The following is a 19,116-nucleotide window of genomic DNA, read 5'->3' as shown; positions in this document are numbered from 1 at the left end:
TACCCCTTGTCCTATCACAATTGTCCCTCCTGAACAGCCTCTCCCCATCTTTCTTGTAGGCCCCCTTGAGGTACTGGAAGACTGCTATAAGATCACCCCAGAGCCTCCTCTTCTCCAGGCTGAACTGCCCCAACTCTTTCAGCCTGTCCTCATAGGAAAGGTGCTCCAGCCCTCTTATCATCTTCGTGGCCCTCCTCTGGACCCTCTCCAACTGGTCCATGTCCTTCTTATGTTGGGGACTCCAGAACTGGACGCAATACTCCAAGTGAGGTCTCACGAGGGCAGAGTAGAGGGGGAGAATCACCTCCCTCGACCTGCTGGCCACGCTCCTCTTGATGCAGCCCAGGACTTGGTTGGCCTTCTCATATTGCCGGCTCATATTGAGCTTCTCGTCCACCAGTACTCCCAAGTCCTTCTCCTCAGGGCTGCTCTCGATCCATTCTCCGCCCAGTCTGTATTTGTGCCTGGGATTGCCACGACCCAGATGTAGGACCTTGCACTTGGCCTGGTTAAACTTCATGAGGTTGGTACGGGCCCACCTCTCCAGCCTGTCGAGGTCCCTCTGGATGGCATCCCTCCCTTCCAGCGTGTCGACGGCACCACACAGCTTGGTGTCATCGGCGCACTTGCTGAGGGTGCACTCCATGCCACTGTCCACGTCACCAACAAAGATGTTGAAGAGGGCCGGGCCCAACACGGACCCCTGAGGGACGCCACTCGTGACCGGTCTCCACTTGGACATCGAGCCGTTGACCACTACTCTCTGAGTGCGGCCATTGAGCCAATTCCTTATCCACCAAGTGGTCCATCCATCAAACCCATGCCTCTCTAGTTTAGAGAGAAGAATGTCATGCGGGACAGTGTCAAAAGCTTTGCACAAGTCCAGGTAGATGACATCCGTTGGTCGACCCTTGTCCACCGATGCTGTCACCCCATCATAAAAGGCCACCAAGTTGGTCAGGCACGATCTGCCTTTGGTGAAGCCATGTTGGCTGTCACCCACCACCTCCTTGCTCTCCATGTGCCTTAGCATGGTTCCCAGGAGAATCTGCTCCATGACCTTGCCAGGCACAGAGGTGAGGCTGACCGGCCTGTAGTTGCCCGGGTCCTCCTTGTTCCCCTTTTTAAAAATGGGGGTTATGTTCCCTCTCTTCCAGTCATCGGGGACCTCGCCAGACCGCCACGACTTCTCAAATACAATGGCCAGTGGCTTGGCAACTTCATCCGCCAGTTCCTTCAGGACCCGCGGATAGATCTCATCAGGTCCCATGGACTTGTGCACCTTCAAGTTCCTCAGATGTTCCCGAACCTGCTCTTCAAGTACAGTGGGCGGTGGTTCATCCTCACAGTCCCTGCTAGTTCTTTCCACAGCTTGGGTGGTAAGACAAGAGGCTTTATCAGTGAAGACTGAGGCAAAAAAGTCATTGAGTAACTCAGCCTTCTCTATGTCCCGGGTAACCAGAGCACCAGTATCCTTCCGGAGGGGGCCTACATTCTCTTTGGACTTCCTTTTGTCCCCTACATACCTATAGAAGCATTTCTTATTGCTTTTTATATCCCTTGCCAAATTCAATTCCTTCGGGGCTTTAGCCTTCCTCACTTGATCCCTGGTCACTCGTACAGCTTCTCTGTATTCCTCCCAGGCTATCTGTCTCCACTTCCACCCTCTATAGGCTAACCTCTTCATTTTCAGTTGGTCCAGGAGCTCCTTGCTCATCCACGCAGGCTTCCTGGTCTTTTTGCTTGACTTGTTCTTCGTCGGGATGCACCTCTGCTGAGCTTGGAGGAGGTGCTCCTTGAATGTGGACTAACTTTCCTGGGCCCTTCGTCCCTCCAGGGCTGCCTCCCATGGCACTTTGCCCATCAGGTCCTTGAAGAGGCCGAAGTCCGCCTTCTTGAAGTCTAGGGTACAGAGCTTGCTGAATGGTTTCCTTGCTGCCCCATGGATCTTGAACTCCACCGTGGTTACTGCAGCCAAGGCTGTCCTTAAGTTTCACATGGCCCACCAGTCCCTCCCTGTTGGTGAGCACAAGGTCAAGCATGGCACCCCTCCTTGTCGGCTCCTCTATCACCTGCAGGAGGAAGTTGTCGTCCACGCATTCCCAGCGTTCTCTCTTTTCCCAGCTAGGAGTTGCGCTGATTTTGTGAATGGGGAGAATATCCTTGGAGCGTGTTGTCTAGGTGGCATAAGGCTGGATAAGGGTCTAGAAACCTCTGCATGGACTAAGCAAGTCAAGTGGAATATGGAGTAATAAATTACCAGCTTGGGAGACCCAGGCAGATTTAATTTCGCTCTACCAAGCATGTATATTCATATCTCTTCAAAGTATATAAAAGAATATTAGTGACTGGGATGGTAAATTTGTGATCATTTGTGATTGAGAACTAAGAGCTTTGTAGAGCACTGAATCCAGACTTTCTTTTGGCTTAAGGGGCGCCTAGTCTTCTACAAACAGCCGAAGTATAAGTACTAAAATTTTGATGGTACACTGCCTGCTGTTCTCCGTGTGTCAGTGATATTCTGACAAGTAGGATGTATCTCTCTCAATGAACATCTTACAAATAAGTTCCTGTACAAGACATGTACATATTTAGTGGAAGGCCACTTTACTGAATATGTAACTTTATGATTATATTTAATTTTACGGGATTGTGCAAGTTGCTGTCTCTGGTTAGGGTTGTCTCCCCCTCGAAAGTCAGTTCATATCTTGGCTTGCTTGTTTGTTTTGAGCGTTTCTAGTAATTTTCAGATAACTGGAGAGACTAATACAAAGCTTGATAAAACCCGATGGGGTGACATGTGATGGAAAATGAAGAGAACTATACCTAATTGGTTTTTGTTTTATGGTTTTTTAAAATGCAAGTTACCATGTTTCATCCAGCTAAAATGCTGCCAGGGCCTTAGACAACCTCTTGTAGCTGAGGTCTTACCATGATGCCAGGCTCATATGTCTTTACTGAGGAGTGCCTTGTTATGACAAGAGATTTGAACTTTGTGTGATGGCTACAGGATTTCCAGCCCCCAGCTGTGGGTTGGCAAGGAGGGGGTTATTCTTAATATGTAAATACTTTCTGTACAAAAACATTTCTCATAGTTAGATACAGTGAATGTATACCATGTTTTATTATAGTTTTGTTCTTCAACTTCTCCTTCAGATAAATGGAACTTTTTTTTCTCTAGGCTAGACATGCTAGCAACAAAACAGCCTTGGGGATAATAGCATGTTTTGGAGTGAATATCCTAAACTTGGCTAGATTGAATGTAGAACATGAGCTTTGAGTACAATTCTGGATTTTGGTCTGATTTTAAAATTTCATACAAAGGAAATACACATTGGAAATTAATTCTGGTGTGAAGTGCTATAAGTGTCTGGTTTGTCTTATTACCTCAGAAAGAAATCTGATGTTCTGGGTCCCATCCTCACTTGTCATGTTGCTTTTCACGAGCTGTTGCTCTCAACATAAGTACTGTTTTTTCAGGAAGTAACTTACCTCCAGCTAAAAAGCCTCTGGGAGCATCCCTCCGTACTTTAAGTCCTTTACAGTACAAATGCCTTGGTTCTTTAGTGAGGAGCAATATGCTTTGTATCAGCAGGGTGAAGAAGGCTGGAAAATGAGTGTGCCATAGAAAGACTTGGAGGTACAACGTAGGCAGATGCACTCGTACGTGTGGAGAGGGATGGCTCAGTGAGCGAGGAAGACCAGTCTGCCAAAACAAATTCATATGTGCTGTGGCTGCACATGCTGTAGTTGCATCTGGCTTCTAGCAGCCTGAGAGAGGCTTTGGGTTCTTCCAGAGAGTGAGTGAAAAACTTGCTTTATATAGTTTTCAACTGTTCTGCTATAGCATTACTGTTAAGCGGTAAATTTTAATGGTAACTGTGTTCTGGCTTCAACATTTTTTTGGAAGTGGACATGATTGAGTTGATTGGTTAAGAGCAATGTCTTCATCCTGATTGCAGTAGTCTGCATTGAGCGATGCTTGTGGTGAGGTACGCTAAGGCAAGGCTTCATTGTAGCATCATCCATTGCAAGTTGAATAAATTCCTCAGCATGTGAAATGAAACGTGTGAGAGTCATGTCGTCTTCTGCCATGATTTGTTGCTGAAGCGTGTAACGGTGCTCTGCTGGAGAGTTTGCCCATCTGTTGCAGAGGATGATACAGGAGTAGGAATGTTGAATCAGTGGTGGCCTGGGCAGGATGAAGAAGAAAGGAACTTTTCTGTTCAGAAAATTTTCTGTTTTGTTGGTCCACTGGGAATACTGGGCTGAGTGCAGGTCCAACTGGAGCGGTACCATGGAGCCACACGTGTACTACGTGAGAGGAGCAGATGGCACCCTGATAATGGTGGGATGGCAGAGCACAGCCTCAGGCTCCTTTGTAGAAATTTGGGGTATACAAGACAGGCTCTTTATGTACGCATCTTTTTGCAAGTTTCTTTCCAACAGCCTTGTGGTAAGAAACATATATAATCATTAGGAACTCTAGCAGCCTCCTGTTTTTTCGTATTTTGTCTAATGAAATTATTGCCTGGGAAATGAAGATGTTTGTAATGGCTCTTCTGGTAATTTGGCAAGTCTTACTTCACAAGTAATGCAGTTTTTCCTTTATGGAATAAAATGACTTGCATAGCTTTATTGAGGTTGTCTTTTACAAAGACAATTAGATACAGACAGGAGCTGTTAATGTCATTTTCGTAATTCCAGTTGCCTCATTTACTGTAGGATTTATCTTTCTTAGGAGATCGGCGTTCATCATAGCTTTAGAAGTTAACTTGGGAGTTGATGCTCAGAAGTTACCAGTGAGGAGGAGGGCTGGGTTCACTATGGAACTTGAAGATGCTTATCAAAGACATAAGGCTTGTGTTGGGCTTAAATCCATCTTTTCAATTGTAACTCTTTCCTGTATTTGCCCCGTTCAGTAGTACTTGGTTTAGTGTTTGTCTCAGCCTGGGTGCTTTTGTTTATGCTTTTTTGCATCCTGTACTTCAGATTTTTATTGCCTTCCGTGACACAGTACTTAAGCGTTTAGTGATGTGTTAAACAATGACTACTATGTTTCACATGTAGATTTTGTGTAATTTAAATGCAGAAACTGCCTGCCTCAAACTGGTCTTCCTGAAACAATCTATGCTCACGTACCTCCTAGAAATTAATTTTTGCTATAATTTTTTGACAGGTTATTTTGCTATATATGGAGTAAATATGTAAATGCATATCCCTGGAATGAATCATCATGTTCTAATCAGTTGGTACTTCACCATCTTACTGCAATTACACACACACACACCACCCTGTAGTTCATGTCCTTTCCTTTGTCTTAAGGTTGTATTGGGACCTGACTAGTCTTTAGACTGCTGTAGGTAGTAACAAGAACAATCGAGCCGTAGCTGCTTGGAGAGTAGAAGTACAATGCCAACTTGATTTACATTGCTCTGTGTTCAGTCCATTTCAAAAACGTAATTGCGTTTTGCTGAATATAAATTATCTTTGATACCCCTCCAAAATATATTAATATCCCCAAACTTAATGAGTTCCAGGCTATATACTTCTGCCTGTCATCTCCAGTTGATAAATTCTGGACTTCCTTTTTCTCTCAAATAAACAAACAAAGAAGTAAATTAATAAAAATTGTTTCTCAACACATGCTATAATTATGGATGTTAGTCATGATTTTCAATGGTGTTTGTGTTCACAGTGCAATTTTGGGATGTGATAACATCATCCTCTGAAGTTAATGTGTTTTTCTGAATGAAGCCTTTAATTGGATATGTTCTATTTTAACCTAACTTGTAATGATTTTCTATGTATATCGTTGATAATTGCAAATACAAAAATTATACAAAGGAAAACATACAGCAAGTACAAAAAAAATCTGAGTTACTTGGTATTGACAGGTATATTTGAAGTTTAAAAAAATCCCTATCGGTCTCCACAACACTTTCTTTGAAAGAGAATGCTATATTTCACCTATATTTTGTTAAGGAAAAGCAATGTAGCTTTAAGTTGTGAAATATTCAGTACATCAGGAAATTGTTACCTGACTAGATAAGCTAGGTGCTTGGAGGAATAACCTAAAGTATGTTACTATGAGACTTTTCAATTAATTGCTTTGAGTGTGTTTGCAAATCGCCACAAAAGAGCAAAATATCAGTCGTCTGTATTTCTCTTTGGTTGCTTGGGTCATATATATTAAAAGTGTGGTGGTTTTTTTTTACTTTTAATAATGTCTTGAGAATTTTTTTATATTACTGGTAGTTCCTGAAGTTCTACATGCATTTGCAGTCTGCAGGATTGCCCATTTCGTACATGCTGCGTTTTGAAAATTGAAGTAGAGCTGTGGCTGATGCATCAGTAACCACAGCTGGAGGGAGCAGAACTGCAAAGGCTGCAGGTACTGGAGCTAAGTTTGAATGCAAGGAAGCATGTCTCTAAGGAAGCAAGTAAGGGCACAAGAGACTTTTAGTTCAGTAGGTTTGAACAGATGGCTTTCACCTTCAGAAGGAAATTGTACCACCATACTCTTGGCAAATCTAGAGGGCTCTTTCTCCAGCTTTTGTTCCATTCACAGGTTCAAAGGCAACAAAGCATCGTTTGGGCTGGAGGGCAACTTCTCTGGTTCAAGCAAAGACTGCAGTGGGAAAGTACTTCCAAGTTCTGACTTCCACTTTGCATTTGTTACATGAAGCAGTATTCAGCAGGAAAAAACTGAGAATGGGAGATGACAACTGCTATTTTTGCATGTTTTTTGGAGCAAATTCCTATGTTTTAGGCAAGTAAGGTGGTCATGTGACTGTAGGCTGGATAGCTGGGTAAGTCAGGCTGGATGCAGCTATTATCTATTTTCAGAGTAGTCTTGAAATTACTGGGAATAATTAAGAGCTTTGGTGTCAGAAAACTTTTTTGATACTTTGATTTTATGTTTCTTATTTTCTCCAGAGAAAATATTCAGTGTTTCTCAACTGAAGAACGATGAATAGCTTTGATCCAAGACTGCATGTGTGCTGAACCTGCTGTCAAATGCAGTATGAAAAAAGTTGTGAGTCTGCCTCTGATTTTGGTATGGTCACTAGTTTGTATTCATGTCTGGAGTTGTAGAGCCTCTGTAGAGCAGTGGTGGTAGAGAAGGAAGTTCAGCTGTGGTGAAAGATAAAGGTTACTATTGTCTGCTGATAAAGTCCTGCGATAGGTGTCTACATTGAAACGAAAGTGAATGAGTTAATATTTTTGCATTGCTTAGTCATGCTTCATTTTCCAAAGATCAGACTTTTCTTTCCTTTTTTAATGTCTTGAATGTCGTGTTGTTGTTCGATGCTATTATCAAATATGACAAAAGAAAACTAGTTTGAATCATATTCTTGTCAAAAAGCATTGTAAATATTATGATAAGCATTAGTGGTAATGCATTTCCTTGCTTTTAACAGCAGTTTTGCAATTAATGTCTTTGGCTCTTTTATCATTTAGCATACTAGAGAAAATACCTGGCAACCAGAAGTTTGCAGAATGCATTTGGGGAGAACCTGAACAAGTATAGTTATAATGTGAAAGTGATACTGCTGATCAGTTAAGACTAATAGGCAATAGGCTGTATGTACTATATCTTTTCTGAAAGCTGTTTTTGGGAATGTGGGAGAAGAAGCAACTCTTCATTAGTAGTACCATAATCGTGTTTGTTTTTGTATTTACCTAAACAGGCAGCAAACAGGTCTGAGAAAGTTGATCTTGACCGAAGATACAATATATGATTTTTAAATCACTGTATGAATCACAAACATGTAGAGACTAGAGGGTTTTGTTGCTTTGGAGGTGGGGGGGGGGGTGGTGGTTTGTTTTTTTTTTGGGGGGGGAGTGATTTTTTTTGTTGTGTGTTTTTTATTTTTATTTTCCCTTCCAATAAATTAATATAGAACTGTCTATCTTAGGAAAATATATGTCAGGAAAACATTCATGTTTGTACTTCTGTTTAGGTTTTGTGCATTCTGTGCTTTGGCTTGAACTGGTTTGGAAGTGGGTGGAACAGCTGAAGACTGATAGAGCTTATCCAACATGCATGCTGATGAATAGAAATGGTTAAACTAAAACTGTGTGCTGTAGCACAGAAAACAGGAATAGCTGTACAAACCCATTTGTTTCCCAGGAGAGATTTTCTGCATGACCAGGAGACCAAGGACAGACCTTGAGGATATTGTCTGAAAAGACCCAGGAATGCCTAATTGAGCAAAAAGATTCATTTCAGCAGGGGGTGGGAGCAGGGATGCAGGTGAGCCTTCTCCTATGCACTGTCATCCATTTAGTTTACTGTCTTTCAGCAGATCTGTGCTTTTTGTGTACTTGAATATATCTTTTCATTGATGGACTGTTTCAAAAGTTTTTAGCACAGTTTAAAGTCATATGTGGTTTTACTGTTGTCATGCTGTTGGTCTGTTTGGTGTCTGTCATCTTTCTCTCTTCTCGGCCATCTTCTGGTAACTTTCAAAGCCACTGTTTGTGTTCAGGCACGCTTGGAAAAATGGTACTAATTTCAGTATCAAGTCCTTAAAAACAAAGAAGTTCCTAAAACTTTCTGAAAGTTTTAGGTAGGTCTCTACATAAAAGGAGACAGGGACTTTCTGCAGAGAGAGATGATGTTAGATGCTCCAACTGAAGGAGTGTCTTGAGTGTGTTCGTTTTTAGACGTGAATGAATCTCCACAGGTAAGTGCTGTGGTGGACACAGGACAGACATCAACTGAAGCTTGCTATTATCTGTAGAACAGAATAGGAAACCCAGTTTGGCTGATGATGACATGCAGGAAGCTACTTTATATGATTTAGCTGAAATAATAGAAATGAGATCAAAATATTTACTTACATAGATGTTCATTTGAAGTTATTGTCAGAAGGCAGAAGCTGGGAAAGGTTTCTCTGCGGAGAGTCGTAAAAGCGGTTTCTTTCATCACTGGGTTTGAACAGATGCATTTTGGAACAAAGTGCTGATGAAATCTTAGATCTTTTTGTTGCAATGATTGATTGTGCTAGCGATATGATGCCAAGGTAGTAAAATCCTGAACATTCAGCAAGGTATTCAACCTGAACTTATTGAAAGCCTCCTACAAGGCAAATGAGGTTATGTATGAGCAACTTCACACAGATGATTGTGCTTTTATTAAAATATGGTACGGAACACCTCAGACTCATCATAAGCAAGTTTGCTGAGGCAAAGGAAAATGAAGATGCACTTTCAATTTGAAGAACCCTAAGGAATGTGCCTTGCCTGTTACTACCTGGGAAAGACTATGGAGTAACTCTTTTACAGTCAGCAGGCTTGAACTTGTTGCTGGGTCAGATTTCCCTCTTGTTGGAGTTTTGTCTATGCCCTGATTAACTAAGACGTTTATTTCATGATCAAGAAGTAAAATGCTGTACATGACAGACTGTTCAAAACAGGTTGGTACTGAACAGCAAGGCAAAACTGGCGTTCTACCAGGGCTGCTAAGCATGAGCAAAGTGCTGGAGCTACAGACTTGGGAGGGGAAAAAAAAAAAAAATCCTATTAGGATATGTGCATGCTAAAACAAGATAGAGCTGAAAAGAGACTGCAAAGCAATTCTTCAACTGCACAAAATGTGTTGATTTTTTTCAAGGTTTTAGTTTGATTTTTGTTGTGGCTTTTTTTTATTAAAATAGAAGTCTGATTCTGAAAGGAAAAAAGGTATCGCAAACTAATAATTAGAAAGATGTTAACATTGAGGACATCTTGGAGAAGAGGTCCTTGTTTACCTCAATGTTTGGAAATTGTTATAAATATTTAGACATATCCATAAAGCATGTTATAACATAACTATAGTGGGTTAAAAAGTTCTCTAATGCAGAAAGTTGTGAAGACATGCAACCTAGTAAGATGGAAGGTTACATTGTTGGAGGAAAAATAGATGGGTGCTGCTTCCAAAGGCCACACCATTCCTCTGCGTAAGGGGGGAAGCTGTAGATCTGGAATTGAATGTAATCAATCAGCAAGCCCAGAGAGCTAAATTGGCTATTTTCCTCTTAATAGGTAACAAATCACTAAAAACACTGCAGAATCGATTTTGTTTGAAAAGATACTTAATGTCATGTTTGAGTTCAAATACAGGAATCTAGACATATCTGAAGCAAACTGCATAAAAGCATTTCAAGAGTGATTTGTTCATTTCAATATGTATCCTGACAAGCTGAATTTGCTTCTTCTAAGTGAATATTTGTCCTTTAAACTAGATGCTCTTGCAGCAGCTGAGAATGGTGTGATTATCTTAAGGTCAAACTCTGGGAGATTAGCTGCAAGAGGAGACTTTTGTTAAGTGTTTCACAAGTTCAGCAGGGTGGGTTGACCTTGGCTGACTGTTAGATGCCAACCCAGCTGTGCTCTCACTCCTCTTGCTAACAGGCCAGGGAGAGAAAATGGGAAGAAAAAACTTGTGGGCCAAAATAAAGACAGGGAGATCACTCATGAATTACCGTCGTGAGTAAAACAGACTCAATTTGGGGAAGATTAATTTCTTGCTAATAAAAAATAGCCTGCCATAGGCTGAGGGACAAGGTGGCATTGCAGGTTACCCACTTTTCTCAAGGAAGATGTGGCTTCTCCATCACTACTCACACCTGCTTAGCATGTAGACTTCTCCACAGCAAAACCCCTTTGTCTTCCTGAAGTCTTATCTTCTTTCCTAGAAATCGAAGCTGCAGTTTGGCTGCAGGGCACTCCTCTTCTGCAGAGTACATGTCCAAAAGCTTAAGTAATATGTGCTCAGCATATGCTTGTGTACTTCCCCCAGAAAATACGGATTTAAGCACATGCTTTTCTAGATTAGTGTTATGAACACTCAAAAATAGAAACTCTGTACAGTGACTTAACCCATCATGAGTGAAAACTGCGTGACAGTCTCAAGTACTTGCTACTGTAATTCAGTGTAACCACTATCAGATTTTCCTTTTTGGGGGGAGTTGGTTTTATACTATTCTGTACGGGAAACAAAGCACTTAAATGTGTTTGGGGAGAGTGTGCTAGTATGGCAAAAACTCATCCACCTGTTTTTTGTTGTCTAATAAATCATCTCACTGATTTTTTTTTTGCTGAAGGTGCTGCTAGCATTTTATTGTGTTAACAACCTGTTCACCTGTCTCATTTGTGTAACAGTGTGCTATAGATAAACACGGAGCAGCTGGCAAAGCTTTAACCAGGCTGTAGATTTGCTCATGGTGCTTGTTTTTTATGAATCCTCATGACCGATTACCAATTGTTGTATTCATCTTGCAGTCCTATTTCTTTTTATGCATGTGCAACACCTGTTTAAGACTTCAATACATTCTACAAAATATGAAGATTGAGGGAATTTTTCTGTGTTTTTTTTTTTTTCGTAATGGAGAGCGCTTCAGGTAATCAGTAGATTAAAAGAAAAAAAAAAGACGAAAAAACCCCAAAGAACAAAGCCCCTAAAACAACTGCGTACTTGGAATAGCAGAGTTCCTCTTTCATTTAACATGAAGAAATATTTCTTCTACTAAAAATTAGGACATTTGAATTGAACTATCAGACATTTTGGCTCATTTGCCTGTTAGAGAATGATTGTTTCTTATTGTTATTAATTAGCATTTGGAAATCAAGGAAAAAATCTAAGGACCTGTCCAAAGGAAGGATTTAAGTACATGTGCTTACATGGGAGGTGAAAAAGGAACTGATGTAACAACTTGCTGGTATCCTTTTCTGAAGAAATGCTTTAAATTTTTGGAATTACTCATCTGCCAGTTAAGCCTACTAGTGCAAATGTGGCTGGTGTAGTCAGTTTTCAATTAGATAATTTCCTGTCACTGTAAGTCAGTTATTTTTCACACTGGTAGTAAATAAACTTGAGACTTTGTGCCTAAATCCTATTGTTTTTGAACAAAACACTTCTTCTGATAATGTTATAAAGTCTTAGTTAACTAGTTTTAAGCTATTTAAACTTACATGTAACATAAGTTGTAAGCTTTCAGAATACCACGTTGCCTTGTCACTGGCTATATTTAAAAGGCTTAGGACCTAATTCTGCCCTGTGCACAGATCATGTTGTTGTCTCATACATGAGTAGTTGTTTTCTAAAATGTTCGGTGGTGTTTTCTGTATGCTGCAGAGTAGGAGCGAGTTCTTAACCTCTAGTTTTCACAAATTCACACCTCAAAGGGAATGCGCTTTCACTTGTGAAATTCCTTTTCTGATTTGTGCTACACAGTGGTTTTTTTATTTGGCACTGGCTGATAATGGCGGCATTTACTTCAGGGAATGGAAAGTTTGAGATTGATCCTCTTTGTCTGGGTGTGCAACACTGCTTCTTTCCTTTCCCTGACAACATAGTAGACAACAGATTTAGACCAAGAACAACTAGGCCCTCAGTGGTAGAGACATTTATATCACTCTTTGCCTTACAAAGGCAGAATCAAGGAAGCTACATGAATGAAAGACAGTTCCACTGATGTGAATGCCATGGCCTTTCTCTAAAACTTTTCACTTTGGCCATTAGAGTTGTAGCATCAGTTGTATTAGAATAGAATTTGTTGAGCAGGCAGTTGATGTTTGTTACCCTTCCTGGCTAAGGAAGAGTAGTATCATGGGGCACCTGCAGCAATTGAAACTATTGCCCATAGACCATCACTAAATACTGTCCTACGATTTTTTTTTTGTGGATATAGTTGCTGCAAAGTGTAATAATATATGTACTTGTGTGAAAAATACACCTTTTACCATTACCAAGTACTCCTTGGAGTTACCCCAATGGATGTAGGTTTATTTTGTTCCCTTGTCAAAAAGCACTCTGGATTTACCATCGGCAAAATGCATATACTTAATGCTTTTCCATATAGCTTCTTTCTGTAGCTATCAGGTTAGGGTTTCTGAGCGTGTGGGAGAGACTTAAATGCTTAGTCCTGGAAAAGTGCCAGTGAAAAGGGAGATCTGCTCACCTGTATGGTTCCCTTGCTTCTATTCTTTGGCTCATTTGGAGTGATGATGTCTTCTGTCTCTTTGTGGTGAGAGGAAGCTCTATTTCTGTTGCAATGTCAGAAGAAAAAGCCTGAATGATATCTTTACTTCCCTACGAAGGATCACAGAAACCTGGGAGAAACTTTCCTTTCAGTGTTCAAATTATGGGCTGCTGTCCCATGTCTTTATAAGAAGACACATTTTGTGTTAGTTGAAAAAGAAGCAATATGGATACTTGAAAGCTGTTGTTAAAAATCACGCAAAAGATACTTGCAATTTCCTTTCAAAAGGAGGAAATCGTCCCCAAGAAGCAGTCTTATTTCTGGAAATGGAATTCGTAAATTACAGAATTACTGTGTGGTTTGAGATTGATTGCTCGGTGCCCTGGCTTCTCCTTGTAGTATCAGTTTTCAATCTAGCTGTTTACTTATGTCCTGTGTTGAGAAGTCCATGCTAGAATTTATTCCTTCCTCAGTTAGTTGACCCTTATTTTTAGTGAATAACTGGTTATGGTTTTGATAGACCAGTTTTTTTACCAGATGTGAGAATAACATCTTTTCATCTGATAACATGCAATAAATAATCTTACAGATCTGTTACTTATGTAATAACTTGTAGCTAACGGATCTCTTAAATTAAGATCTTTTCCCTTTAACATTCTCTTATAGACCATATAAATCCTGATTAGAAAAATCAAATCAGAGTTCATTATGCAACAAATGGAACTAACCTGATCCTAGTCAGTGTTCAATAGTAGGACTTCATGGGCAAAACGTGAGTGTAACCAGTTCAATAGTTAATACAACTTTTTCATGTGCCCTGTTTTGTGCTGACCTTCTGGATGGCAGGCAGCCGTCTTCTGATTTTGATCTCTGACCTAGTGAGTGGTACCTAATAGAAAGTAAAAATCATTAAAGTAAATACTCAGTGAGTGATTTTTCATAAAAAAAAAAAAATGAATTATGCAGTATTGCATGCCATGGCTAAATATTTCAAAAAAACAAAAAGTGGTGTGCTGATTCCTGTCATTGTACTGACTAGGGTGATAATCACTGTGTATAATACAAAGCAGGATAAGATATAACCCACATATGAAATGATAGTTCCGAATCTATGGATAATGTGGTCCAATGGTATAGTAAATTATGCACTGGCAATATAGCTGCACAGATTAATATGGAACATTTGGTGGGCTGAATCCTTTCGAATGTTAGATGTGGAAGATGAAGAAACATTAGACAGACAGAATGCAGAGTGTACTTACAGCATGAGACTCCCACCTGGATAGCTCCAACTCAGGAAGGTGTTGGGGAACAGATTTAGAACAACAATACCACCACAAACAAAAAACTTCTGTGCACACCCACCCCAAAAAAACAACCAACCAAAAATCCCAAAAGTGCATGTGCAGCCTTCAGTGGTGATATGGTTGAAGGGGCTGCTGCAGTCTGAGGATACAGAAATAGGCAAATAGAAGTAATACGAGTACTCAAGTGTTTTAGTGGAAAAAGACAAAACTAGCAGTTATCGCCCAGCAAATCAAAACAAGAGACTCGATGCATTAATTTGATGATAAATGTGATTATCCTGATAGTTTGTTGCAGGAATGTGAGATTGGTTCTCCATTAGGTGCTTTCAAATTAAGTCTTTCTATTAATTTGAGCAGGAGAGGATGAGAATTACTAATTCTTAGTCTGCCAAAGAATGATAAGTAATTTGGGTGGAATTATTTGAACCATATTTTGCATAAACTGAAAGTAAAAATTGGCATTGAGCATGGCACTCTTTCTTACTTTCTGCTACCAATTGGAACAGAGTGAATTTAGGAAGTTGTGGTTATTTGCTTTAAACAGCCTCCTGCTAAGAGTTTTCATTTCATGCAGCTTCGGCTTGCCAGGGACCACATATGATTGACACAATTAATCAAAGATCACGCTACTAATCCACACCAAACATAACACAGTTGAGAGAACTCAATTAAAACTTTTGTTCCTCCAATTTAAAAGATCAGCCACGTGGGAGCTAAGTATCTCAGCCTCACTTGTTTTGCTTGAGACCAGTCTTGATAAATTGCCTTATTTTTGCTTCTGCAGTGCAATTTAGATGCTTATAAATCAGCAGTCATGCTTTGCCACAATTCCACACATGAACCCCCGCGTCTTCGGTTAACAACTTTGTCTAGAAAGTTTTAATGGATGTAGATAAATGTTGAAGGAAAATGTAAAAATTGGAAATAATAAAAATAATTGAGTAGGGGAAATGCTGAAAGAAATGCTTTTCTAAGCCTTACTTTATAAATACAGAAATTTAGAACTAAACAAAATTAAGTTTAGTAGTTCAATTATAGGCTTTCCCTCTTATTATCCTTCATTTTGAAATTTGTTTGTTTCCCTGACCCCATATATCACAAGCTTTATCCTTCTTCCTGGACACCTTTATATCAAGGCTATAGTGAAGACATTATTCAAGACCGTAAATTTTTGACAGCGTACGCTTCGGGTGCCAAAGCTGCGAGAAACCCAGACAACATTGGAAGGAATAAGAGGAAGAAGCTTATGATTGGAAAGACTCTTTTTTGTAGAAAGTGGCTGTTCAAAGAATAAAAACCTCGATGTTTCTGTTACTACGTTTCAACTGCGTGAGGAGATGTTTCGTTTGCGACTTGCCTGGGAGTTTGGGTGCTGTGAAGTAGGGATGTAGGGAGCCCCTGGGCAGTGGGGTGGCTTACAGCAGTGTGAAAGCTGGCCTTGAAGTTGCTGTGTTGGTGTGCGGGAGCAGGAGTCGGTGCCTCTGTGTTCAGGGAGGGCTGTTGTCTTGTTCAGTTGCTGGCTGAGAACCAATCCAGCAGGTAACGCGGAGGCAACGTTTAGCGACGCTTCTAAGATTAACTCTTTTTCTGTAAATCTTAGGGCAGTAAAATACTTGCAGTAGTGAACTCCTCGATCCTGGTAAGTGTGGAGGATGTATACTGTTCCCTTCAAAAGGTGTTAATAGTCTGTGGTTCCTTTTCGGGGACTCAACAGCTGTGCAGGTTTTAGTGCTGTTGTACTACGAAGGCCTGAAAGGATTTTTCTGCAGGATACGTATCTTGAGGAGACTAAAATAGGGAGTTTAACAATATGATGTGGGTACCTTCGGTTGAAATTTTTTTTGGAAGCATGGAGCAAAAATAACTGCTTTTTTCAAGTATTCCTGATGGGCATTTATTGTGCTTTCACCACTTCTGAACCCATGTTGCTGTTGGCAGAGATTTGCTACTAATCTTTTCTGTCTGGTTGCCAGCAACTCATGCTTTCGGGACTGGTACTGCAGGATGGGGTGTGTGTGCAGCATGAGATTCAGCTCTGTAGTACACCGTCGTCATCATCCCTATCAGGGCTTTAAACCTGTGGTTTGCTAACAGCAGCATTTCTGATCCCACTGCATCCATATACCCATCCCTGAAGAACTTCGGTAATTTATCCTTTTACCATAGTGGAAATGGTTTGTGCTTCAGGTGGAAAATGTTGTAGTTCTCAACATACACTTCCTCGTATATCCTCGGTGTGTTTTTCTTTTTGCCATTTGTTGCATTTGGTGATGTCTTTTAAAGTGATGTTATCTTCTGTTTTGATGTTGACTAATTTCTTTACTGTATTGCACTTATTTCTGTTGGTACATGTTCTGCTTTGAAGTACTTATCTTGTACATCTTCATTAGTTGTCATTTACCAAGAAACAACACCCTTTAATTTCCACGCTTTTGCTATTTTTTAGTTTATAAAAGCAATGTTTTGTATTTAAACAACAGTTTTCTTTATCGAGAAGTTCTTCTCTATGTGGATTTCCACCACTCCCCCAACCCCTCTATGTTTGAGTCCCTTTAAATTGCTTCCATGCAAGTTGGTCTTTATTTTTCTTACTGGTTATATACATAACTTGGCTTTTCTAAAAGTATTTTTCTGTTGTTTCATTTTTCAGTACCTTAAGGATCAATTTCAAATACTTTGCAGCTATTTGTTTTCTGTAGTATCAAGTGTTTTTTCTTTCATCTAGTGACAACTAATTCTAATTCCCAGTTTACAGTTAATATAGTCTTAATGTTTCTTACACTGCGATTAAAACCAGCTGTTCTCATTTTATACACATCTCCTGCAAATCTTGTGTATGATTTATTGAGTATTTATTTAGAATAATATGAGGTTGTGCTTATCTCAGCCCATGAATCTCTCACCAAGTTGCTGGCACCTACAAAAAGCTACCCTCTCCCTCCTCCCACTTGTATCTCCACTTTAACAGTCAATGTTATCTTCACACCCCCCCACCCCCATTATCCTTATTTTTTCAATATTTGGATAAAACCTTTCATTAGGATCAGAATTTCCAGTTGTCAATATTAAAAAAAAAAATCTATTTTATGAGGTAAACTTATTAGTAGTATTTCTCACTATTTTTGTTGATGCATTCCTTTATTCTTCTGTTCTATTATAATTACTGTTTTGTTTTAATGTGGCCAGAAATCTATTGTGATAATTCTGTTATTTGCCACTTGGAAGACTTGTGGCATGGTTTTCTTTGTAGTGTCTTGTTTAGTCATGTTATTTGCTTTGTGAAGTCTTTGTTACCAGGGCCAAATAAATGGATCTTGTAGATTGACTACTTTTTCTCTTTTATGACTCGATTCTTATGATCTTCCAAGTGAGGATTCACTGTGCATCATGTTGCAGAGGTTACCACAGTGCATGATAGATTATCACATTGCTTGGTAGGTTTGGGGACTTTTGTTTGTTTGCTTTAATTTGAAAGCAACTTTGTCTTGCTTTACCTAGAACTGAAGTGTACTTTCATTTAATAAACAAAACTTGTGATTCAGTTGTTTTCTCCACCAAATAATTATACCATGAGTAGTTAGAACACAGAGATGGTTTTGGAGATAACAGTAGCTGAGTAATGCTCCAAGTTTGTTTTTTTTCTTTATGGTAGGAAAAATTTGTAAGCATGCATAAATGTCTTAAGATCATTCTTTTCTGTGCTGCCACCCTACTTACCTAGCTTAAATGTAAAAAAACAAAATAAAAATCACAATAAATATAATTAACTGAAGTGGGGTTTTTCGTTTACAAAAGATGTAACATTTTTTAACATCTCTGTATTCATTGCAGAGAACAGACCCACAGCTCCTTGCTCAGTTCTACTATGCTGATGAGGAACTAAATCAAGTAGCAGCTGAACTGGACAGTTTGGATGGAAGAAAAGACCCACAGAGATGTACGCTGCTAGTCAACCAGTTTCGCTCTTGTCAGGTAATCAAAATTGCACCTTCCTGATTTCAGTAACGTTTTTGTGTACATTGAATGTATTACAGTATTATTTATTGTATTAATTACACTTTTTCGTCAAATTCCTTTAAAATGAGCCTTTGGTAGATATATGCATTTCCTTAGTTGAACGGGTATATTTTTGAAAACACCATTCATAAATTAAATCAACTATGTCTCGTTTAAGAGTGTGTTGATGCTTTCCCTTAAATAAGAACATACATTGAAGATTTTACTTGTTTTATATAGAGGAAATATACAGAGCTTATCCGAACATGAGAAATATTTCAGAATTTCAGACAGTATAAAGTAGCCATGTCTTTTGTAGATGCTCAGCTTTCATACCTTATTTATCTGATAGCTTTTCACTAGCAAATGAACTACGTGAAGACAGCTCGTAGCTTTGCCAATTTTTGGATGTTATCTGCTTCGTATAAAAAGTCTTGAAGATGAGAGGAACTACGGAGGAGCAAGGCAAAAGAGGTTTTTTTTTCTGTAAATTATTTCAAAAGTGTGAATCTGTCTCTAAGTTCCTGCTGCATAATATAGTTCACCTAAAAAGAGATTCCTGGTAGTATCTGCTAAAAGTATAACTATACCTTGAGAAATACTTCAAGAGAGACTGCAAAAAACAATTTGGTTAAGTCTGACAGTCAAGGATGTATTTTGGTTCACTCTTTGCTAAAATTTCATACTGTTACTAATAGTAAAATGTAGCAAACTGCGTTATGTGGAAAAATTTCATCACTAATCAAGTGAAGATGAGTCTGAAGAACAGTACCCTGGTCATCATAACAAACATCCACATGAACTTTCGGTTGAACAGGAAAGTCAGGTACGGTGTGCTTGCT

General features: G+C 39.6%; 1 protein-coding gene across 1 annotated transcript in view; it reads left to right on the top strand.

Annotated features, from left to right (window-relative positions):
• Positions 1 to 19,116, top strand: part of ZFYVE28 (zinc finger FYVE-type containing 28) — a 155,864-nt gene that overhangs the window by 59,834 nt on the left and 76,914 nt on the right. Inside the window, exon 2 of the mRNA XM_086611727.1 lies at positions 18,110 to 18,250. The gene's annotated coding sequence lies outside the window, so the exon portion shown is untranslated. The remainder of the gene's footprint in view (positions 1 to 18,109; positions 18,251 to 19,116) is intronic.

This window comes from Tauraco erythrolophus, chromosome 5, assembly GCF_009769465.1.
Source record: "Tauraco erythrolophus isolate bTauEry1 chromosome 5, bTauEry1.pri, whole genome shotgun sequence".
Taxonomy (NCBI): Eukaryota; Metazoa; Chordata; class Aves; order Musophagiformes; family Musophagidae; genus Tauraco; species Tauraco erythrolophus.
The sequence above is the reverse complement of the archived record's forward strand: the minus strand, read 5'-3'. Positions and strand labels throughout refer to the sequence as shown.